Raw genomic sequence first — 11,490 nt, 5'->3', positions numbered from 1 at the left:
CTCCGCCAGCCTCACAGAGCTCAACCTGCCCCTCCCAGTGCTGCCACCAAGCACCAGAAAGAGCCCAGTGCCACCCCTGCTGCAGCCCTGGGAGTGGTGGACACTGCCTGCTTGCAGCCAGTGGGCTACATCATGCCCCAAACCCCCTGGTGCAGTGCAGCCCAGCAGCTGCAGGCAGGCAGCATCCGCCGCTCCCTGGGCTGCAGCAGGTGAGGCACCGGGCTCTCCCCAGTGCTTGGGGTAGGCATAGTGATGGAAGGGGGGGCTGCTGCCACCACAAAATTCACTGTAGCCCCCCCACCCTGCACTGCCACCGAGCACGGGCCTTCTGGGGGGTGTAGGCCCCAAGATCTGTGTGTGAGATGACAGGAGGTTGACACTGCTGCCTGGGGCCAGTGGCAGCAGCAGTCTTCCCAGCACTGGGCATGAGCTGTGCCCAGTGCTGGTCCCAGGCAGAAGTGGCAGCCTGCTGTCATCCCATGCGCAGATCCGGGGGTCCACACCCCTGGGAGGAATCTGGCACAGACCTCCTCGGGGTGTGGGCCCCCAGATCTGTACACGGGATGGCAGCAGGCTGCCGCTGCCAGCAAGTGACACGAGCCTTGCTTTCAACTGTTTGAGGTTCAGTTTCACAAAACCGCCTGCACCTATCTCCTTCAAACTTGGCAGGCTTCATGCATGCAGAAGGGGCTACCATCCCTGCAATTTTCATCCAAATCCAGCATGAAATGACAATTTATAGGCATTTTCATGGTTCCCCATTATAGTCTATGGGCGAAATGTCGAAACAATGAAACAGTTTCGACAAATCAATATAGAACAGTACTCCGAAACGAAACAATGAAATGAGACACTGTCCCTTCGAAATGGCAAAACGGAAGTCAAAATGAAATGGTGCTATTTTGCACAGCCCTAAGAACTGACTGCAGGGCCATCCCTAAGGGGAGGGGGCAAATTGGGGCAACCGCACTGGACCCTGTGCTTTGGGTGGCCCCGCAGGCAATGGCATACAGGCCCCACCGTGGCTGCCACTGCCAAGCGCTTCTGGCTCTGACTGCTGCCCCCCTGCTCCGTTGGCTCTGGCCACTCCCCACCCCTGTCCCCCATCACCAATGCTGCCGCTGACTTTTGTGGGTGGTCACCGCCCCCAGCCCCACACAGACTGATATGCCCCTGACCCCGCACACCCCTAGGAATAGCTCTGACTGTGTATCAACACCCAGAGCTGACCAGAGCAGGGTGTGGGGCCCAGGGCAAATTGGCTCTTATGGGGCCCTGCCCCGATCTGGCATGGAGAAGCCACTGTAACCACTGCTGGCAGCACCAGTGGAGGGGTAGGGGGTGGGGGGATAGCAAGCCCCCCTCAGAAAGAGAAAGGGAGAGAACCATGCTATCATGAGCTGCAGGAGTGGGATCCATGACATCCCAGGGAACTCTGCCCTGAGCCCAAACAATACTCAGGAGTGAGAAGGGAACAGGATGAATGGAAATGCACACAGATGTTTTGTTATTTGGTCCTGGATCCATACGTCTTTTGTGCTAGCATGGGAAAGAGGATTTGTGTCAGGAACCTTTACAAAGTCTATATGTGATTTTCTTAAAAATTACCATGGGTCCCCGAAGAGTTGAACTGTAGGTCCAGCATGCCCACAAAGCTGGGGCTGTAGGAAAGAGAGTGTGCTTAAACAACAGAGGAGTCCATGGCATCAGCACTGGTTGTTGGGCAGTCTAGGGCAACTAAACCTCGTGATCCCATTTCTTTGAAGGGGTAAGAGGCAGAGAGCCTGTGCTATGGGAGTGTGCCGGAGAGGGCAAATGAAGAAAGAGTTCTGAGGCTCGCTTAGTGCCTGGGTCTAGTATATTGTATATTGTTTCTCAAACACAGCAACCTTGTGAGTATACAACAGAGACTATGTGACAGTCACCTACTGGAGGCTGATCCAAAGTCCATGGAAGAGGACTCCTTTTGCTTTTAATAAGTTTTGAGTGAAGCCCCCAGTGTTTGGGATAGAACCAAGTCATAAAGAAAATCTCACTCTGTAGCTTCTGTTTCTGGAAACCATGCTAAATACCTGGGGAGATTATTAGTTGCTTCATCAAAACATTAATTTACACCAGTGGGGCTTACTAGAGAGTCAAGCATCTACACAGTAAACATTCATTTTAATACAAGCAGCAAGAGAACCTTTAAAAAGGAGAAACTACCGCAGAAACCAAACACAAGAAACCAAAATAACTGCTCATCTGGGTTACTGCTATTTCAATAGCTATTTCCCTCTTGCCTTGTAAAATCTGAGGATCTCAGAAATGTTAGTTAATATATCTTCATAAGACCCCCTATGAAGTGGGAGAGTACTATTTTCCAGTGCCTTTATAACTGAGGATCTGGGGCACAGGGAAATTAAGTTCTTATTCAGACTTGGCTAAGATGCTCTAAGAAGTTTGTTGTAGAGTCATAGTGTCACAACCCAAGGGTGTGATTTTTGTTTGAGAGAGCTTTGGCACCGCTGAATTATTTTCCCGCCATTTGAAGCTTTCTTTGCAGGGTGCATTTCTTCTTTGCAGCATAGAAATGCACGTTGCAAGGAGTTCCCGCCATTTGTATTTAAATTCGACCCCCCACTATTGGTTGTTTCTAAATTATTCCCACGTGGCGGCTAGCGATTGGCTTGCTGGCCGTATAAGAGGCTTGGGTGGTTTCCGCCCAAGTTGGACAACTTTGAGCACGCTGCAGAGTGCCTCTACGGAGATTTGACCTGCGGCTGGCCGATCGATAGACCTATCGATTCTTCTCCCCGTCGCCGAGCGCAATCCTCGACGTATCCCTCTTCCCTGCGCGCAAAAAGTTCCACGGAGCCTCAACAACTTCGTGTGAGTCAGAGTTTTGTCCGAGTCCTTAACATAGGGATTTAAGCGGAGCTTTACCTGGGAAACTGTCCAGCCTATACCGCGACCATCTATGGTGTAAGTAAACAATCTTGAATCAACCACTAAGCATCCGTGCCTAATTCTAGCGTGTCGCCTGCTTTCTCCGACCCAGCGTGTCCGGGCTGCTGGCCACAGCCCGTGGCATGAAAAAAGGGCCCCGGATCGCTCCCGGCCCGCGCACGTAGCTGCAAAGTCTCCTGGGCTTTATTCAGTGCCTTTACTACAAGATCATTGTTTCTTCCTCCTTCATCTTCCCAAATCATCCTACAGCCTCTCGATCTAACACTCTGAGATGAACAGATTTCAAACTCACCCCAAATTGCCTTTAAATGTAAAAATGTATTCATGGCTGATTTGCAGTTAACTGAGGATGAAGTTAGCCAATGCTGTTAAACAGTGGCATGCTTCTCTGGTTGATGCAAGTGCTTGATTTGGTACATCTATGCATATTAAGTAAGCTGTTGTACTCAAATGTGATATGCTACCTCACTGGGGCCAGTTGGACCTGCTATAATACTATGATTTGAATAAATAAATGTATAACACATAATAAGGATATTTCAAGCTATTGAAAAACATTAGTACTTCTGAGTTGCTTCAGTTGTACCATTAGCAGTATGCTGCTTTACAAAAATGTACAAATTAATTTTTAAAAACCAAAATAAAATATATATCTCAAAAGATGATGCCAGTATTGTCTCTTTGAAGTGTGCCTTTAATTATGCTGAATACCAATTTGGGTTCAGTTACCACAGGCACTCATTAAAAATTAAAGCTTTAACCAGAAGATGTATGTAAATATGACGATGATTGGGTTTCTACTTTGGGAGAATTGAAATGGATCCTGTTGGGATAAAATCATATATTAAAAAGTTTCTTGACTATACCCACTTTGAGTATTAACCACTTCTATATTACTTTTTCTCTGCTTTATAAACTCACTCAGTTTAGACAACAAAAATAGACTGACTGGTTTGTAGACAGTTTCATCATCATGTTCAAGCAATGTGCTGCAGCATGTGGCCAGCATGGACTGTGTGTTTGCTTCCTCTTCCTGTTGCCCCTGAGGTCTCTAGGATTTGCAGTCCACAATCACAATAGCACGACTCTGCAGGGGTGCTTGTTACTTCCTTTTCCTGCTTCCAGGGCCTTTGGGATTTGTAGTCCACAGTCACAGGTAGCACTAAGTAAGCAGGACAGGGCAGCTCTGTACTTGGGAGAAGGGAAGTTTAACCCTTCTCCCTGGCCCCAGACCCCAGCAGGGTTTTGCCTGTAAGGGCCAGTGAGCCAGCCCTTACTGCTCCAGCTAGCGAGCAGAGGGGTGGGGGCAGCCTTGCTTTTTGTAGCAGACAGCCCAGCCCTGTCCAGGGCTGCAAAATGCCAGGGGACTCTGATTTAACTTGAACCAAGAAGGGGTCTCGGACAGAAGTTTAATAAACTGGTTTGACCTAAATCAGTTCAATCTGATATTACATTCAACCAGGCTCATCTTAAACCAGTTTCAGCCATTTTGAAACTGGTTTATGTGCACTGAACTTCTATTCTGTTACAGGTTTGAACCAGTTTCTGATTACTTAAACCAACGTATGTGTAACTCCTGTCCCTAGCCCTAGTGCATATTTCCTTTTCAGCTTCCCAGTCAATGTTTTCCCTAAACACATCCCTTCATTCCTTTACAGAATCCAAACCACTCCCCTGCTCAGGCTTCCTACTGGACTCTTCATCTGCCTGGTTAATGGCCCATGTATTTGGCCAGGTGAGCAAAATTAGAAACTCTTACAAATCAAAAGCATTTATGAAAAAACTGGGATTCAGGTACCCAGGACCAGTGTACAAGGCACAAGGCTGTGCAAGACACTCCTTGCTGCTTTTGTGAAATATAGATCCGTTTTGTGAAGAGGGTGGGAGGACCAGATGGAGGTTAGATGGAGCACTTCAGCAGGGATGTCCAAATCTGCTATGAGAGGGATTAATAGGCTTTCTTTGTAAATCTTGCATTCATGATCCCCAGCTAGCCATACTTCTATGGTCTATATTAACAACAGTATTTTGGCTGTGCAGCTAAATCAGGATGGACTCTTGGACATCTTTCCATCTATTCTTTTAGACAGAATCCTTATGGAGCACTTGTTTACCTGGTTCTAGGTGCAGGGGTGAAGGCAAATAGAACTAGCCCTAAATACTTAAAAAATTTAAATGATTCTGATTATACATGAGAACTTGAAGGGTGGGGAGGAGGAGGAAGTGGGGGATTTATGCGAAATAATTTGCAATGGTAGTCTGTGTATGTAAGGCACTGTACAAATGTTAACTAACTGTCAGCGGAAATTTGTCACAGGTATTATTTACATGCTGTGATATAACATCTCTAGTTAACAGGTTTTTCCTAATAGATGCTTTTCAGGTTTTACCAGACCCCTTATTTATTACCTATATAATCTGAGTGCCTGTTTGATTCATATTATTATTTCTGTGTAAACCTCTTTAGCACTCTTTTATTTTCTGATCTATGAAGAAAATATTTAATGATCATATCAACCTTCCGGAATTAATTTCATACATTAGCTGTCCTTTCTGACATATATCTTAATATTTTTACCTAGAAAGTCACTTGAATATCTTCTAGGAATTATTGACTTTCTTATTGAGCTAATGATTATTTTATTTTGTAATGTTGGGCTCTGTTCTGTTTTACATAAAATATTAGAAACAAAAAGTATATTTTATTTTTAAGGATGCTATGTGTTGCTATATTGTCAGTTTTCTCCATCAGTGTGGGATATGCCTTAAATGCAAATTTGATCTGCTAGAGAGAGGGCATATACAAATCTAAAAACAACATGGCTAATAGTTGCTCAAAAATTAGAACAAAAAGAGTCCAGCCTCAGGTATAAAGCCAAACAAATGAATCCCCCTGACTCCAGTGGTTCCTCCTCCTCTTGCCTTTGCTGCTCCAGGCAGCAGGTAACATGGGAAACCCATGGAGATACATGCCAGGCAGCAGATGCCCAGCCAGGTGTGGGGGAAACCTGCAGCTGGGCAGCTTTCAGCTCTAGCTCCCTGCCACCTCCCACATACTCAGCTGCCCGCAGGCGGCTGCTCATCATGCCAGGTGGGCAGAGAGAGTGGAAGTCGTCTGGGAGCTAGAGCCCACATGCTGGGACAGGAGCTGCCCAGCTTCAGCTTCCCCCACACCTGGCTGCCCAGCATATGTCCCCACAGCTTCCCCATGCTGCCTGCTGCCCAGAGTGGCCCAGTAGGGGCAGGAGGAGGAGCTGCTGGAGGTGTGGGGAACCGAACAGTACCCAGGTGGCTGCAACCACATGGGGAGCAGCCCTACCAGGAAGCTGTGTGCACTGGCTAGGGCTTGGGCTAGGGCCAGGAAGGTGCTGTCAGCAGGCCTGCAGTGGGTGTAGGTGGGAGTGTGGCACAGGCTGCCTCGAGCAGGAGTGGGTGGATGCGGGGGGAGGGGGGAGCAGACTGCACCTGCACTACCCAGGTGAGCTCTGCTGCATGCACCTCCTGTCCTTCCCTCACTTCCCCCACCCCTGGCCAGCTCCTGGGACTTGGCACATGGGCATCCCCCCACACACATGTACACACCCAAACCCCTCACCTGCCCACCCTCTCACACCCCCGACACATCCACCCACCACCCACAAAACTCCCCCCCCCAATATAGAATAATAGAAAGTTAGGGTTGGAGGGGACCTCAGGAGGTCATCTAGTCCAACTCCCTGCTCAGAGCAGGACCATCGCCAATCAGACTTTTCCAGCCAGAGCTTTGTTGAGCCAGGGCTTAAAAACCTCCACGGATGGTGATACCAACACCTCTCTGGGTAACCCATTCCAGTGCTTCACTGCCCTCCTAGTGAGAGAGTTTTTCCTAATATTCACCCTAAACTTCCCTTGATGCAACTGGAGACCATTGGTCCTTGTTCTGTCATCTGTCACCACTGAAAACACTCCAGCTCCATCCTATTTGGAACCCTCCTTCAGGTGGTTGAAGGCTGCTATCAAATCACCCCTCAGTCTTTTCTTCTCTAAACTAAATAAGCCCAGTTCCCTCAGTCTCTCCTCATAAGTCAAGTGCCTCAGACCTTTAACCATTTGTGTTGCCCTCTTCTGGACTCTAACTTGTCCACATCCTTTCTGTAGCGGGGGACCCAAGACAGGACACAGTACTCCAGATCTGGCTTCACCAGTGCAGAATAGAGGGGAATCATTACTTCCTTCCATCTGCTGGCAGCACTCCTACTAATGCAGCCTAGGATGCTGTTAGTCTTCTTGGCAACAAGGGCACACTGTTGGCTCATATTCATCTTATTGTTCACTGTTACCCCCAGGCCCTTCTCTGCAGAGCTGCTGGATAGCCAGCTGGTCTCAAACCTGCAGCATTGTGTGGGATTTTTCCATCCTGAGTGCAGGACTTTGCACTTCTCCTTGTTGAACCTCATATTTATTTTGGCCCAGTCCTCCAATTTGTCTGGGTCACTCTGAATCCCAGCCCTACCCTACAGCGTATCTACTACTTCCCCCAGCTTGGTGGCATAGAATCAGAGTCATCCACAAGAGTAAGACTTTAATTTTAGCTATTATGCAATCACTTCTATATATACCACTCTGAAATGCACTTGGCAACAAGTGTGACAAGGATAATGATGAATGGGCTTCTAGGCTAGTGGTAGGCTGATGGGCTAACACTACATGCACATAAAGTACATAAAGTGTACTGTGAGGTGACACCAGATGAGAGAAGAAATGAATATGTTTCAGTTAGTTAACCATGTTAGTCTGAAGTCAGTCAGAAAGCAGGGTAGATATGCACCTTTATAAATTAACTAACTAAGATATATATATAGAGAGAGAGAGAAAGCTATTAGGTCTATGTCTTTTCCCACAAGCTTTCAAGATGATGTTTTTTTCTTCTCTACTCATTAAAGAGAATAAAACATATTATGTATTATAGGTAAGGCTGCTTGCATCATCCAGTTTTAAGGTTGCTTGATGTTTCCTATTAGAAGCCCCTGCTTTTAGTTGCTTATAGATTTAACTTCGAGAATTTCAGCCAGAATGCTTAATGTTGTGTATCTGCCTCAGTCTGAATTTTCTTGGAAGATGTCAGCCAAAACCGGCCAGATGTTTCCAAGGGCAAGACTGTGAAAAGCACATTGTCTTATAATGAAGGGGATAACAGTAACTTGTAGTATGCATTTACACCAACTGTGTGGCACCCAGGTTTGCTGCTTTCAAGTACGCCCCACCCATTCTCTCCCAGTGTACAGCATATCCTGGCAATGGGACCTTAGAGCAGGCCTGAGACAGAGCCCTACAGCAGGACTGGGCATGTGCTGGGGGCTACTGGAAGGCAGCTATGGTTTGGGAGTGGTGTGTCTGGATTGGGAGTGGTGCTCCCATGTAGAGCATGAAGGTAAGGCAGTTTCAGTCACAGTTCTCTCTTGAGGCAGTGCTGGGGCCATGGAGCTGCTCCCTACTTGGACCAGACTACACAGAAACAGTCTAGTAAAAAGCTCGTAGTCCAAGAGAGAAATACAATGGCCCAACTTTGCCATTTGTTTCCACCTCATGCATAAGAACAGAGCTGAATAGCTGAAGGAGTGTGCCTATTATTCACTGTACTTCAAGATAATGCTAAAAGGTTGTCAACACCATGAATAAATGATGTGTTGTCCTGAAGCACAGAAGCTTCTTCCCAGAACTCCTTCCCTGGCTGTGATAAATAATTAAGTATTTTAAAGTAATTTTATTTTATTACAGACACACTACCAGAGGTTGCACTTATTAAAAATATTACCCAGGATTCCATACTCTCTTTGTGCCTTTGTGGGAGTGATTAATAAAGACTCTCTCCTTTCTTGCAAATGTGTCTACTCTCTTGGTTTATACAGTACCTGTTCTGAAATTAAATTAATAAAGCAAGCGACAAAATTAATTGGACCATGTCTACAGAGGGAATCAGTACGTCTTTAAAAGTAAAATGTATTGATTTGCCAATGTTAATTTAAATCTCTCCCATGAAGATGAATGCAAATGATGCAGAATTAAATGTCAGAAAGTTGGCGGCATTCATAAGCTCACTTCCAACGCAAACAAAAGATGGCTGCGTTATTGCCAATATACTGTGCAGACAGAAATCCACACAACGGTTCTCAGCCCAGATTCTCTAGTACATCTCAGAGACACATATCACATCTTAGGGAGAAGAGATGCACTGGGGCTGTAAGTCACCTTTGTAAACTCCATTTCTGAACTGGTTGGGCTCCAACATGGCCTTTTCACTAAAGTTACAGCATCTTGAAAGCTGCTTTCATTTGTGCCCAGAAGACATTTGCAGCTAATATGCAAGGACCTGCTGGCCTCACCATTTCCCTTTAGCCATAGGTGTCAGCTATAGACTAAAAGGTATCCCAGACTCTGTTACACTGGCCCTGTGGTGCCTCAAAATCTGAGACATTTTGAGTTGTATCTGTGTTGTTTTCAAAAGACCAAGGAGTTAAGCTTATAGAATGATAAAGCTTGTTTATTCAGAAAGCCTCTTGTTCTGCTGTTCCCTCCTGCAATGCAGGGCCAGTGTAACAACTTATACATAACACTCTTAAAGATATGCACACAGTATCCTAAATTTACATCAGGGATTCTTTGTGCAGATTGAAATGACAGCAAGCAGTCCCAAGGCAGAGGACAATCAGAGCCAAACATCAGGGATTTAGACTGTTCAGTGGCAAGAAAATGCTCTCCTCTGGTTCTCCTATTGCAGCTACTACTTTTAGATCAACAATGGGATTGTTCCCAGCTAAACGTATATTATATTGGATGAGTTTAACTGAAAGCAGATCGATTTTTACAAATGTATTGGGTCAATATTGGGTTTGCTTCTGCTTCTTATATCATCTGTATTGACCCCACAACATATTAGGAATAAATGGTAACCTTGTGGCTTGTGTATCAGCTAGACCCTGGGCAAAAGCCACAATTCAATAAAGGACTTCAATGCTCAAGGGGGAATTTAGGCAGAATTTAAGCTCCTAAATCCACACTAGTGACCCTGAAGCCTCCTGCTAAATTGTTGTCTAATCGTGGAAACACAAAGACTGTACAGATGGTCAAAAAGCCTGAGACTGAATCGATTCAGTCTTTGTAGATTAGTCTAAACTGCAAAGTTTAAACTGAAACAGAAGTGAAAAGACATTTTACCTTTGATTCAGGAAATGCAGCCATATGCCTGCAGTCAGTCAGGCCAGACGCCAAGGGCCGCTAGAGTATGGCTCTCTGGCTGTGTGTTCACTTCCTCTTCCTGCTTCCCCAGAGGTCTCTGGGATTTGAAGTCCAAAACCAGAGCAGCAAGACTCTGCAAGGTTGCTCATCACTTCCTGCTTCCAGGTGCCTCTGGGATTTGTTGTGCACAGTTGCAGCCGGCATTAAGTTTGAGCAGGGGAAGGGGTGTTTAACCCCCTTCCTGGCCCTAATCTGCAGCCAGGGTTTGTGTGGAGGGGGTCAGCAGGCCTCCTACTATAGACTGGGTTACATCCCCAGCTGGGCTCGCCCCCCTACCCATTGTCAGCCAGCCCTTACTGCTCCAAATAGAGAGCAGAGGGGCAGGGCCAGCCCTACTCTCTGGAGCTGACAGCACAGCCCAGCCTAGGGCTGGACAGCATGCTGGGATTCTTGGGGGGCTCTGATTTAACATGAACCAGGAAGGGGTCTGGGACAGAAGTTTCACAAACTGATTTGAGCCAAATCAGTTGAGTCTGATACTGCATTCAACCAAGTTTATCTTAAACCAGTTTCAGCCATTTTGAAACTGGTTTATGTGCACTGAGCTTCTGTTCTCTTGCAGGTTTAAACCACTTTCTGATCGCTTAAACCAGTTTATGTGTAATGTCTGTCCCTAGCCCTAAATGCCATTGGTATCTTACATTAGATAGAATATTCCTCAAGTGCCTAGATTTCATTCTCTGAATTACTCCCCCACCTGAGTGGCCAAGGCTGAGAGGTTTGGCGCCTAGGTGATGCCTAGTATGTGCTTTCCTGAACTGCCCCTGGCTGTGGCTGCTCTTTGCTGCCTCAGCACCCTCTTTCAACTTCTCTGAGACTGCACACATTTGGTCTATCCCATCAGGAGTGGCTGAGGGGAATGTTGATCTGTCTGGCCAATTTTTCTGCTGGGCCAGGCCAGGCCAAGATAGCAACCCTGAAAAGCTGCAGAAATCAGCTTGTAGGGGCCAGCTCTGATGATGCCTTACAACTCTTCCATTTTCTGTTTTGGGCCAGTGTCTTATTTCAGTTTGGATACTTATTTTGCAATAAACTGTGTGCCAATATCATCTGCATCATGCTGGGCCATCAAGGAGGTACTCTGCAAAGGTGGATGGCTAGTTCTAAATGTGTAACCCCATGAAGGATCAGGCTCTGGTGATACGGGTGTTTTGTTACTGACAAGCATTTCATGCTTGGCCCTAGGGGGCGCCACACCCTTTTGCACTTTCCCTTTTTGTTTGTAACTTTTTTTGTTAATAAATGTTTTAAAAGTCAGAAAGCTTC

The sequence above is a fragment of the Alligator sinensis genome, unplaced genomic scaffold (genome assembly GCF_000455745.1).
Source record: "Alligator sinensis unplaced genomic scaffold, ASM45574v1 scaffold470_1, whole genome shotgun sequence".
Taxonomy (NCBI): domain Eukaryota; kingdom Metazoa; phylum Chordata; order Crocodylia; family Alligatoridae; genus Alligator; species Alligator sinensis.
The sequence above is the reverse complement of the archived record's forward strand: the minus strand, read 5'-3'. Positions refer to the sequence as shown.